Source organism: Chiloscyllium punctatum, chromosome 17, assembly GCF_047496795.1.
Source record: "Chiloscyllium punctatum isolate Juve2018m chromosome 17, sChiPun1.3, whole genome shotgun sequence".
NCBI classification, from domain to species: Eukaryota; Metazoa; Chordata; class Chondrichthyes; order Orectolobiformes; family Hemiscylliidae; genus Chiloscyllium; species Chiloscyllium punctatum.
The window spans coordinates 89848848-89862274 of NC_092755.1; the positions used below are offsets into that span (position 1 = coordinate 89848848).

At 44.9% G+C, this 13427-nt stretch overlaps 1 pseudogene; it reads left to right on the forward strand.

The window, feature by feature from the left end:
- The first annotated feature begins 3922 nt into the window (after positions 1-3922).
- LOC140488196 (solute carrier organic anion transporter family member 5A1-like) lies at positions 3923-9367 on the forward strand (annotated as a pseudogene).
- Positions 9368-13427: the final 4060 nt, after the last annotated feature.

Sequence of the window (13427 nt, forward strand, 5' to 3'; positions counted from 1 at the left end):
TATACATTACAAAGAAGGGGTCCCAGTGTTGATCTGTGCGGAACATCACTGGTCATGGATCTCCAGTCAGACAAATACCCTTCCACTACTAGTCTCTGTCTTCTGTGACTGAGCCATGGATGTTTGGATCTTTTGGTGAGGAAGGTCTATATGCACCAAACAATACATCAGGCTTTTCTTCAAGCAGCACTTTTGAGTTTCGAATATCCACCAGAGCAGACAAATCAACAGCATATTCATCAATGTAGCAAACCCAAGACAGCGTGTCACCCACCTTCAATACAACAGTGAAATGTCAGATGAAATTATGTGCGGAAGTGGTGACAATAAGGAAATCACTTCCACACAGCATCAGTGTGTTTCAGGGGAAACTAGAAAACCAGAGGAGTGAAACAGGGATTGAGGAATATAGAATTAGTTGAAGTGAATAGATTAGAGTAGGAGTCAAAATAAAAACAGAGTGTGCTGGAAAAACTCAGTAATTCTGGCAGCATTTGTAGAGAGAAAACAGAGTTAACATTTTAAGTCCAGTGACCCTTTGTCAGAACTTTCTGTATGTTTATATTAGAGTGGGATATGAATTATGTGGAGATAACAACTGTGTGTGTGTGTGTGTGTGTGTGTGTGTGTGTGTGTATGTATGCATGTGTGCATGTGTGTGTGACTACATGTACCTGTATGTATCTATGTATGTGTTTGTGTGCCTCAATATTTGTGTGTGTGTGTGTATGCATGCATATGTGCGTGTGTGTGTGACTACGTGTACCTGTGTGTGTCTGTGTACGTGTGTGCGTGCCTCAATGTGTGTGTGTGTCTCTGAGTTGTGTGTGTGTCTGTACGTACATGTAAATAGACATATTTTCTTTCAGACCTAATGAACCATCAAACTGCATATCTTTGCAGCTCAAAACAAAATCTTTCCTGGATGCCTGAACTAATAATGTTTTTTCTTCCACTTACAGTTCATCAAAATAATGGAAACATGATTGAGGGATGTTCGATTGTCAATAGAACACAATACTATAAGGTCCAAGCATTGATCCATGGGAGCCACAGTGTCTCAGACACTTTGCAGTGAGTGTTTGTTCAATATTCTTATTAACAACCCAGCCAGAATTCTAATGCCAAACAGCAGAAAATGCATAAGACATGTGTTTAGTGACAGATGCTGAAGCAAACAGACAAAGCACAGCTATTGATCAATTCATTCTTCAGGAAAGGGACATGATGAGGAAGAAACTGAATTGCCAAATATAAATGACTCTGTTGTGGCTAGTTCCTTTGTACAAACATGTTCCCCATCTGTAGATTTAGAAAAAGCAAGTTAAATATTGTCTTCAGGCTTGGCACCTAATCAGTTTGTTTGGTGTCATTCCAATACAGAACCAGTATGTTGGGCTGAATGGTCTCTACCTACAGTCCTAATTGAGTGTGGGAAAGAGAAAATAAAGCAATCAACTCCTCGTTAGTCTAGTCATTTAAAATCCTTGTCTGCCATCACGGTTCTCATTTCTTGACAATATAACGTGAGAGTGGGCTTTAATTCTCTTTCCCGTTTCATGAGCAGCACATCTACAAGTTAAGTTAATCCAAACCCAATGGGAAATTTTCAGAAGAAATCTCATTTTCCCGAGACCGCAGGAAGAACTGACTGCTTCATGAAACAGCTGAGGTAAATAGCATAGCATTTAAGGGAAAGCTTTGATAAGTAGATGAAAGATGTACTGATAAGGTGAGATGAAGTCGATTGAGAGGTGGCTTGCGAGGAGCATAAACATGGACCAGTCAAATCAAGTGGCCGGTTTGAGCTGTAACATCTGTGTAAAGTTAAGTATGTTGACATTTCTGACCAAACCACATAAAGAGAGCAGAAGGAGGGAACTAATGGTGAGAGATAAAGAGAAAGAGAATATGCCCTATGTAGCTTAATGAGCCTGGTGTACCAGCCTTCATTCGAAGGTGTTTGTTGGCTTCAGGCTGAATTCTATTTGAATTCCTGGCTTGAAGGCAGCATTTCAGGAAGCAGCACAGTGGCTCAGTGGTTTGCACTGCTGCCGTAGAGCATCAGGGATCTGGGTTCAATTCCACCCTTGGGCGACTGTCTGGGTGGAATTTGCACATTCTCTCCCTGTCTGTGCGGGTTTCCTCCGGCTGCTCCAATTTCCTCCCGCAGTCCAAGCTCTGAAGGTTGACCTTGCTAAATTGTCCATAGTCTCCAGGGATGTGCAGGCTAGGTGGATTAGTCATGGAAAATGCAGGGTTACAGGGATAGAGTAGGTTGGTGATGATCTTCAGAGGGTCAGTGTGGACCTATTGAGCTAAATAGCCTGCTTCTGCACCATAGGGATTCTATGATTCAGAGGCATATATCTAATATCTGTAAAATAATCCAAGGGCTGAAGGCCACAGGAAAAATCCAAGCTTGGGTTTTTAAATGACTGACCCAGTTGGTGCCATTATCTGATCACACGCTGTGGGTGGGAGCTGTACACATACTCAGAGAGAATAGTTTTTAATGTACACATTTACGGGCAAAGTGTCCTTCCAGAAATACAATGCGATGCAATACCTGTGGAAAGTCTTTTGGCAATCAATTTGTTTTAAACTGTGGTAGGTGGTTGCTGAGCAGTTGCACGTTTATTAAAAAAGATACACAGACTTCATAAATCTAAGTCCAACATAGTCAGATTGCAGGAGAGGAAGGCTGGGCATTTTCTATTTATTTATTCACGAGATGTGGACATTGAGCCAGCATTTATTATCCATCCCTAGTTGCCCTGGAGAAAGCCGTGGTGAGCTGCCTTCTGAACCATGACTGTCCATTTAGCGCATGCACAGCCACAGGTTGGAGATGAATGCCAGGATAGTGAGCCAGCAAAAGGGACAGCAATAGATTTCTAAGATAGAATGGTGATGGCTTGGGGGGATCGTTTTGTCTTGACAATTCTACACAAATAACAAGTAAGGTTTAGAGCGTGGTGAATACATTAATGTGTTACATCAGTCTGGCCCTTTACAAAACTTCAACTATTGTAACAGCACCAACACCTTCACATCTGGTACAGTGGCTCAGTGGTTAGTACTGCTACCTCACAGCATCAAGGACCCAAGTTCAGTCCCACCCACGGGCGACTGTGGAGTTTGCACGCTCTTCCCATGTCTGCATGTGTTTCCTCCAGGTGCTCTGGTTTTCCTCCCACAGTCCAAAGATGTGCAAGTTAGGTAGACTGGTCATGGGAAATTGCCCATATACCTCAGTGATGTAGAGGTTAGGTGGGTTAGCCACGGGAAATGCAGGGTTACAGGAACACGGCTGGGTCTGGGTGGGATGCTCTTGGAAGGGGCGGTGTGGAGTTAATGGGCCAATTGACCTGCTTCCACACCGTAAGGATTCTATGTTCCAGAAAAAGTCTTGAGTAATGAGGTGTCATTCTCACTTCATGACACAGAGTTTAAATGCAGCCCTGCGTGATAAAGCAACAATTCATGTCCCCAAGTTGGATCTCACAGGAGTGTTCATATGAGTGAGACAGCTCAGAATGGAGGCCAAGTGCAGAGCCCAGTCTGCCTTCATTACAGTAGGAGCGAGGCGTCTGTGACTTGAGGCTGTGTCTAATTTATCCCACACACTTCCAACAGGCTGCTGGACACAAGCAGCCGGACACGGGTCACTGGACACAGGTTGCTGGACACGGGCTGCTGGACATAGTTGAAGGATTGGTCAGTCTCCTTCTCTCTCTGGCCTCTCCCAGCCTAGAAACCAAGTGTTTGCCAGACATTGGTCAATGTGACATGGAAGGATAGACCAATGGAGGGGGCTACAATGGTTTGGATCAGGCACAAGGTTCAAGGATGGGAAGGGAGTCATGGAGAAAATGGCTGAGAGTGGAAGCAGAGGACGCAAGGGGATGGGGTGCTAGGCATGAGGTAGGTAGACTACAAACCGCAAGGCAAAACCACTGGTAGTAATTGGGGCACATTTTGAGCATGGTTCTCTTCATAGGTCAGGGAGGTGAATGCAAGTCGTGATAGACAGGGTGGTAAAGAAGGCATTTGGCACGCTTATCTTCGTTGGTCAGAACATTGAGTATAGAAATTGGGATGTCATGTACAGAGCATTGGTGAGGCCACTTCTGGGATACTGCATACAATTCTTGTAGCCCTTCTATAGGAAGGATTTTGTGAAACTTGCAAGGGTTCAGAAAAGATTTACAAGGATGTTTTCAGGGTTGGAGGGTTTGACTTGTAGAGAAAGGCTGAATAGACTGGGGATGTTTTACCTGGAGCATCGGAGGCTGAGGGATGACCTTATCGAGGTTTATAAAATCATGAGGGGCATGGATAGGATAAATTGCCAAGGTCTTTTTCCCAGGGTAGGGGAGTCCAGAACTAAAGGGCATAGGTTTGAGGTGAGAGTGAAAAGATTTAAAAGGAACCTGAGGGGCAATGTTTTCACGTACATAGTGGTGTGTGTATGGAATAAGCTGCCAGAGGAAGTGGTGGAGGCTGGTACAATTACAACATCTTGATGGGTATATGAATAGAAAAGGTTTTGTGGGATAAGGGCCAAATGCTGGCAAATAGGGCTAGGTCAGACTGGTAGGCATGGAAGAGTTGGACTGAAGGGTCTGTTTCCATGCTGTATGACTCTATCACTGCCAAACTGGACAATTGACAACAGTTCCATGACCATCATTAGCCTCCTAATTCCAGGTTTTTATTAAATTCAAAAGCCACTATTTGCCTTTGTATGATTGAACTCAGGTCTCCAGAGAGTTTCTGGATTGATAGCACAGGAATGCCAAGAGGCGATCATTTCCCATGTGAGTGCAATTCCCTATATCAGACCAATGAGGTTTAGCCATTGTTGTAAAGTAGCAGAATATGGCAGCCAGTTTGAACACTACAAGCTCCAACAACAGCAATAAACCGGGAGAATTGTGTTCCCCCCAATGGTAGGAGGAAGGTGACAACAAGGGGGAATAATACAGTGACTTGGCCCCGGTGAATTACCCAATCCCTTCATACCATGTTACTAACTAACCTTGGGGAAACGTTCTCAACTTGCTGCCAATTCAGTGTCAGCCAATGGCTCCTTAAGGGCCTCAACTCCCCAGCTTTCTGATTCCCTGCTTTTCGATTAGGTGTGAAAGAAAGACAGCTTTCTGACCGGGAAACCAGGGTGACCTGCCACCCAGATTGAGTGGGTGCCCTCTGACTCAATAGCAGCTTTGGGCGACTTGGGAAGGCCAGTGTCAGGGCTGACAATAAAGAAATCTATGAGTCCTAATGAACTGATTGGCACATGATAGTTTGGGTTTGTTCAGTGGTGGATGGTGGTGTGTGATTGCCACCTAATATACTCACCCCTGCATCAATAATTAAAGAATAAATCACACTATCTGTTTGTTTAGAGCTGTTGGGTGAGGGAATTGGTTAGCCCAGTTGGCTAGCTTTGTGGTGTAGAGTGATGGTAACAGCATGGGTTTAATTTCTGCACTGCTGAGGCTGCCAGAAACGTCCGTCCTTCTCATCTTCCCCGTCTCAGGTGCAGTTACCCCCAGGCGAAACCACCACAAGTTGTCTCTCTCTGATGACCGGAGTCTGTACCACACCTTTTATTGGTCAGCACAGCCAGCAATTTTGCCTTCCAATTTTGCATGTCTACATGGGAAAATGGATGTGTTCTCAATTTACTGTCTCACCTAAAAGACAGCACCTGTGCCAGTGCAGCACTCCATCTGTCTCACTGAAATAGAACATAGAACAGTACAGCACAGAACAGGCCCTTCAGCCCACAATGTTGTGCCGACCATTGATCCTCATGTAAGGTAAACCTAATGTACAAACCCTCAAACTTCTGTGACCATATGCATGTCCAGGAGTCTCTTAAATATCCCCAATGACCTCGCTTCCACAACTGCTGCTGGCAACACATTCCATGCTCCCACAACTCTCTGCGTAAAGAACCCGCCTCTGACATCCCTCTATACTTTCCGCCAAACAGCTTAAAGCTATGACCCCTAGTGTTAACAATTTCTGCCCTGGGAAAAAGTCTCTGGCTATCAACTCTATCTATGCCTCTCATTATCTTGTACACCTCAATTAGGTCCCCTCTCTTCCTTCTTTTTTCCAATGAAAAACATCCGAGCTCAGTCAACCTCTCTTTGTAAGATAAGCCCTTCTTTTGCCAGGCAACATCCTGGTAAACCTCCTCTGAGCCCTCTCCAAGGCGTACACATCTTTCCTATAATAGGGCGGCCAGAACTGGACACAGTATTCCAAGTGCGGTCTAACCAAAGTTTTATAGAGCTGCAACAAGATCTCACGACTCTTAAACTCAATTCCCCTGTTAATGAAAGCCAAAACACCATATGCTTTCTTAACAACCCTGTCCACTTGGGTGGAAATTTTAAGGGATCTATGTACCTGCACACCACTGTTCCTCAACACTGCCAAGAATCCTGTTTTTAATCCTGTACTCAACTTTCAAGTTCGACCTTCCAAAATGCATCACTTCGCATTTATCCAGGTTGAACTCCATCTGCCACCTCTCAGCCCACCTCTGTCAATGTCACACTGCAGCCTACAACAGCCCTCTATACTGTCAATAACACCTCCAACCTTTGTGTCGTCTGCAAACTTGCTAACCTATCCTTCAATCTCCTCATCCAAGTCATTAATAAAAATTACAAAGAGTAGAGGCCCAAGAACAGAGCCCTGTGGAACACCACTCACCACTGACTTCCAGGCAGAATACTTTCCTTCCACTACCACTCGCTGTCTTCTGTCGACCAGCCAATTCTGTATCCAGACAGATAAATTTCCCTGTATCCCATTCCTCCTGACCTTCTGACCATGGGGAACCTTATCAAATGCCTTGCTGAAGTCCATATACACCACATCCACCACTCAACCCTCATCAACTTGTCTAGTAACATCCTCAAAGAACTCAATAAGATTTGTGAGGCATGACCTGCCCCTCACAAAGCCGTGCTGACTGCATTTAATCAAGCCATGCTCTTCCAGATGGTCATAAATCCTATCCCTCAGAATCCTTTCTAACACCTTACAGATGACAGACGTGAGACTGACTGGTCTGTAATTGCCGGGGATTTCCCTATTTCCTTTCTTGAAGAGAGGAATTACATTTGCCTCCCTCTAGTCCTCAGGTACATCTCTGGTGGAGAGAGAGGATGCAAAGATCTTCGCAAGCGGCGAAGCAATCACATTTCTCACTTCCCAAAGCAGCCGAGGACAAATCTGATGCCAAGGACAAATACTATGTTCTATCTGTACAGGGAGAACTGGATTTGTGACCTTCTAATTGGAGAGGTTGGTGTTTGAGTGATAAAGCTATAACCAATAACTGGACTACGTAGCCTTAGATATAATGCACTACCTTCGTAGGGCATCATTGCACTGCATAGCATCAGTTTACCACCTTTATAAGTGACAGCATCAGGTCAAGTAAGCCCTAATAATTTTCAATGTACAAAAAGTGGAAAAATGTACGTGTATGGGAGCAATAAATTTCCTTTAAATTCATGGCATTCTTATAGGAATGCAAACAAGGTTCACTACAAATCTTAAGCAAGAACAACAAATTGCCAGTTATCATTTACTCTCCTAATAAGACAGACTTTGATGCTGTTTTGTACTTTGCTATGTGCTACTCTATGTAACATATACCAAAGGCAGTAGGGCCCATTGGCTAGCCATGAGTGGTCTTCAGGCTGCTTCATTTCATCTCACACCTACCCCCCACCCCCCTCTACCATACCAGGCCCTGGAGTTGAACACTTCCATCTCCAACAGGGGTGTCTGTACAGCGGCAGCAACGAGAGCTGCGCCCCAGTCCCTGGCCTGTGTCACTAAAATCTCTGGAGAAAGTGAGGACTACAGATGCTGGAGATCAGAGTTGAAAAGGGTTGCACTGGAAAAGCACAGCAGGTCGGGCAGCATCTGAGGAGCAGGAGAGTCGATGTTTTGGGAAGGACTCTTACAGCCACCACCACCAAGTGGCCCTTTTTGTCTGTGTTCAGTTCCTTGTAGGTGTGGACTCAATCCCCATTTACACCCTGGGGCCCACTTACCTGGACGATAATGTGAAAGCAGAGAACGCATCTTTATACTCGGCCAACAAGTATGTAAGGGGAGCATTGGGCTCGCCGGCAAGATATCTGCTAGGGGAAGTATTGATTGGTTTCTACATGGACTCCAGGACCGTAGTTCAGATTGACCAGAGTGAACCGTGCTTTAGTGGCAATTGATGGAATCGATTTTGCACTTTGTGCAATTGCCACACTCTTGTTTACAGTGCCAACGTTCACCTCCTCCCTAAAACTACCACCTTGACAGAAGGAGGACACAAAAATGGGCCCGGGTGATCCAAATAATAATGGCGGGATGTTGAAAGAGAAATCAACACCAAAGAACCTCGAAAGAATACTGTCATTTCCTCAACAGCTTTCGGAAGGGACATTAAAGACATTTCCAAAGCTGCTGTCAGGATCTGAAACCAAATTTGTTTTTATCTGCTGTCAGGATCTTCCTGTTGTGCCTGTTTGTGAGTTTGGCATACACAGCACAAAATGCTATCGTCACCACTTTTGTCATCTTCATTCCCAAATTCATTGAATCTCAGTAAGCGCAAGCATTGACACTGGTGTGACCATTGTTCCCTGCGTTGGCTTTATCCTTGGGGGCTATATTATTAAAAGGCTCAAGCTTGGTGCCTGAGGCACAGCACACCTTGTTATGATCTGCAGTGGGGTTTCTTTATTGTGCTTCTCTACACTGTTCATTGCTGTCTGTAAAAGCATTAAACTTGAGGGCACTAATGTACCATACAGCACAGGCCCTTCACTTACAATGGCTCACAGAAATCTAACAGCAAGATACAATGTCAACTGTGTGTGCAGAATCAGTGAGTATGAGCTTCTCTATGGATCAGATGGGATCACATATTTCAGCCCTTGCTTGGCTATTTGCTCAAATGTTGTCAATGAAAGCACAGGGGTAAAGAGCGATACTGACTGAGCCTGTGTTCAAAGCAGATGGGTGATAACGCCTCCTACAGTCAGTCAGAGAAATCAATTCCTATTGGTTACTGTGAAAACATATTTGATTGAGAATGGTTGCGCTGTGTCAGACATGCAAAACACTGATCCTTTTCCTGATATTCCTGTTCATCCACACCCTCATAACAGCTCGTGCACAGCCAGCAGGAACCAGAGTAACATTCAGGTCTGTAGATGATTGAGAGAGACCTTTTCCTCTGGGAATGCAATTTGAGCCCACCTGTGGAAAACCCAGCTTGGAGCAAGTGCAGGCCCATGCTTTAAGAAAGAACTGTAATGTTTGACTTTCTAAATTTATTTCTTTATTTTTCCACTTTTACACTAAGCAGACTGTAGTGCAGAACTTTTTAACTTATTTATTTATTTCTCTACCCCTGTAACTAAGGTTTTGTACCTAGGTACCTTGTGCTTAAGATGGCGCTGGGTGTAGTGACATTGTACACTTTGCACTGTACTCTTGTAGCCCATACTTGAGTACACATGACAATGAAACAGAAGTCTAAATCTAAGATCTTGTACTGTTACAAACCCTTGGCGCCCGGAAGAAAGAGGGAACTTGTTTTTCTGCGGTATCTGGTTATCCATCAATGAGGTGATTTGAAATGGACATAGGAACACAGGAACAGGAGTAGGCCGTCAGGCCATTGAGACTGTTCTACTATTCACTGCAATCATGGCTGATCTGTGGCCTAACTCCAAATACCTGCCTTTGGCCCATATTCCTTAATATTTACACTTAACAAAAAGATTATCTATCTCAGAATTAAAATTAATAACTGATCCAGCATCTATTACCATTTGTGCAAGAGAGTTCCAAACCTCTCCCACCCTTTGTGTGCTTCCTAACATCTCTCCTGAATGGTCTGACACTAACTTTTAGACTATGCCCCCTAGTTCTAGCATTCTCAAGCAGTGGAAGTAGTCTATATTTATCTATGCTGTCTTTTCCTGTTAATATCTTAAAGGCTTTAATCTGATCACCCCATTAACCTTCTAAATGCTAGAGGAAAGAAGCCTGAATTTCGATAATCTTTCCTCATAACCCCTGAAGCCCAGCTATTATTCTGTGGCTACTGAAAATCAGAAACAAAAACAGCAATTGCTGGAAAAACTCAGCAGATCCTTAATTTTATACCGTTCTTTGTCCCAAAATGGATCATCTCACACTACTTTTCATGAACTTCATCCATCTGCCCACTCCACCAGCTTGTCTACATCCTTTTGGAATTCTGCACAGTCGTCGTGGATAAATGCTCCCAAGTTTTGTGTCATGTGCAAACTTTGAAATTGTCCCCTGACAGCCAAGATTTAGATTATTTCATTTATTCATCAAGAAAGGCAAGAGTCCCAACACCGATTCCTGGAAAACATCTCCACAAATCTTCCTCTGGCCTGAAAGCACCCATTAACCATCACTCTATGTTTCATAAACCTCAGCTAATTGTATATCCATGTTGCTACTGATCCTTTTTAATTCTATGGTCTATAACTACCATCGCAACTCTATTGTGTGGCACTTGTGTGAAATGCATGTTGTGTTTACGATTCCATGTACAGTGTATCATCACGTTTTCCCACATTATCCCTTTCTGTCACCTCACCAAAAAGAAAATCCAACAACTTGGTCAGGAAGACTTTTCCTCCGCAGATCCTTGCTGCCTTTAGCGAATCAATGCACATTTTTCCATGTGACTATTACCTCTGGCCCAAATAATAGTTACTACCAATTTCCCCTCCGTCAAAATTAAATAGACTGGCCTGTAAATTCCAGACTAATCTTTACAACCTCTTTTGAACTAGTCCCTTGAATCCTGGGAAGATTGAAGGATATTTGGCAGTCCCTCTGCAGTTTCCCCTCTCACCTCCTTCATGTGCTTCGGGGCTACCCTCTCCCATATCAACTTTAAGTGTCGTCAGCTCATTTAATAGCTCAACATCATCCACTTGAAACCCTTCTAGGGACTAGGTTTCCCAGTCTGTCACCATGGCCTGAATTGCGTTCAGCTCCTTAACCCTAGCCATGCCTCTTGCAAATCCCCATTTCAGTCCCTATTAGGATCAGCAAAGGACCAGAAAAGTAACATTAAAAATGGAGGGAATCTACAAGGAGGAGTATTTGGTCCATTCATGAAATATGGCATGGTTTAATTTGTAAATTTAGTTCTCAATGTTTTATTAGGTGGCTTTTATTTGAGCATTTTGATATGTAAAGGTCAGTGACAGAGGGAAGGCAGGGTGTAGCACTCTCGATGAATGGGGAGCTGGATTTGGAGTTGTTTCCCCGACGCTGCAGGCAGCAGAGTCAATCACATGCAGCCAGAGAAGGTTCCATTAGCTGCCTTCTCTCCTTGCCCCCACTGCCTCTCCACCCATTTCCTCTTTCTCATCAGCTGTTTGCCAGTGGGAACTCCTCTGGTTTGCTTGGGTGGTTCACCTGTAAATGGTACAGGGGGTTTTTACTGATAAAGGCATGATAACTGCTGGTGGGTAACCAGCATTGGCAGGCTGTGGTCTACTGTGATACACTGGAATAAGATCATAAGACCATAAGCCATAGGAGCAGAAATTAGGCCATTCAGCCCATCAAATCTGCTCCACCATTCAATCTTGGCTGATAAGTTTCTCAACCCCATTCTCCCACTTTCTCCGTGTAACCCTTGATCCCCTTGATAATCAAGAACCTATCTATCTGTCTTAAATATACTCAATGACCCAGCCTCCACAGCCTTCTGTGGCAGTGAATTCCATAGACTCACCACTCTCTGGCTGAAGACATTTCTCCTTATCTCTGTTCTAAAGCATCTTTACTTCACTCCAAATCTGTGCCCTTGTGTTCCAGACTCTCCAACCAATGGAAACATCTTCCCAACATCCACTCTGTCCAGTCCATTCAGCATTCAGCATAAGTTTCAATTAGATTTCCCCCATAGCCTTCAAAATTCTATCATGTGTAGACCTAGAGTCCTCAAACATTCCTCATAAGTTAAGCTTTTCAACCCTGGGACCATTCTTGTGAACCTCTTCTGAATATGCTCCAGGGCCAGAACATCCTTCCTGAGATATGGGGCCCAAACCTGTCCACAATGCTCCAAATGTGGTCTGACCAGAGAATCCCCTTGGAATACTGGTGTTGACCGTTATAATGGCAGCAGTTTCAGCCTGCCTAGCTACAAGCGACTCAGGTAAGCGACTCAGTGTTATTGACTCAGTGTTCTTGTTTTGGAGACAAAGTGTACAGTCATGGCAGCGCAGGCGGTGGAATGTTCCTCCTGCAGGATGTTTGAGGTAGGGGTGACCACCGATACTCCTGCCGACTTCGTCTGCAGGAAATGCAGTCAGATCCTGCTCCTCACCGAACGAGTTAGGGAACTGGAACTGGAGTTGGATGAACTGAGGATTATTCGAGAGGCTGAGAGGGTGATTGATAGAAGCTACAGGGACATAGTTACGCCGGAGAACAGAGGTAGCTGGGTAACAGTTCGAGGTGGGAAGGGGAAGAAGCAGGCAGTGCAGGGTTCCCCTGTGGTCGTTCCCCTAAATAATAAGTATACAGCTTTGGAAACTGTTGGGGGGGACAGCCTTGCAGGTGTAAGCTGCAGTGAAGGGGTCTGTTGCGTGAGGTCTGGCTCTGAGACTCAGAAGGGAAAGGGGGAGAGGCGGAGAGCGCTAGTTATAGGGGACTCTCTAGTTAGAGGGACGGACAGGCGGTTCTGTGGACATGGGTGAGACTCTCGGATGGTTTGTTGCCTCCCGGGTGCCAGGGTCCGAGACGTCTCGGACTGTGTCTTCAGAATCCTTAAGGGGGAGGGTGTGCAGCCAGATGTTATGGTACACATTGGCACCAACAACACAGGTAGGATGAGGGGTGGGGAGGTCATTCAAGAGCTCAGGGAGTTAGGCTGGAAGCTAAAAGCTAGGACAGACAGAGTCGTCATCTCTGGGTTGTTGCCGGTGCCACGTGACAGTGAGGCAAGGTATAGGGAGAGAGTGCAGTTGAACACGTGGCTGCAAGGATGGTGTAGGAGGGAGGGCTTCAGGTATTTGGACAATTGGACTGCATTCTGGGAAAGGTGGGACCTGTACAAACATGACAGGTTGCACCTGAACCAGAAGGGCACCAATATCCTGGGGGGTAGGTTTGCTAGCACTCTTCGGGGGGGTTTAAACTAATTTGGCAGGGGGATGAAATCCGGACTTGTAGTCCAGCAAGTAAGCTAGCTGTGTGTCAGGATGTCCAAGACTGTAGGGAGACTGTGGAGAAGGTAGCACTGACAGGGAATACTTGCGGACACAGAGATGGGCTCAAGTGCGTATACTTCAACGCAAGGAGTATCAGCAATAAGG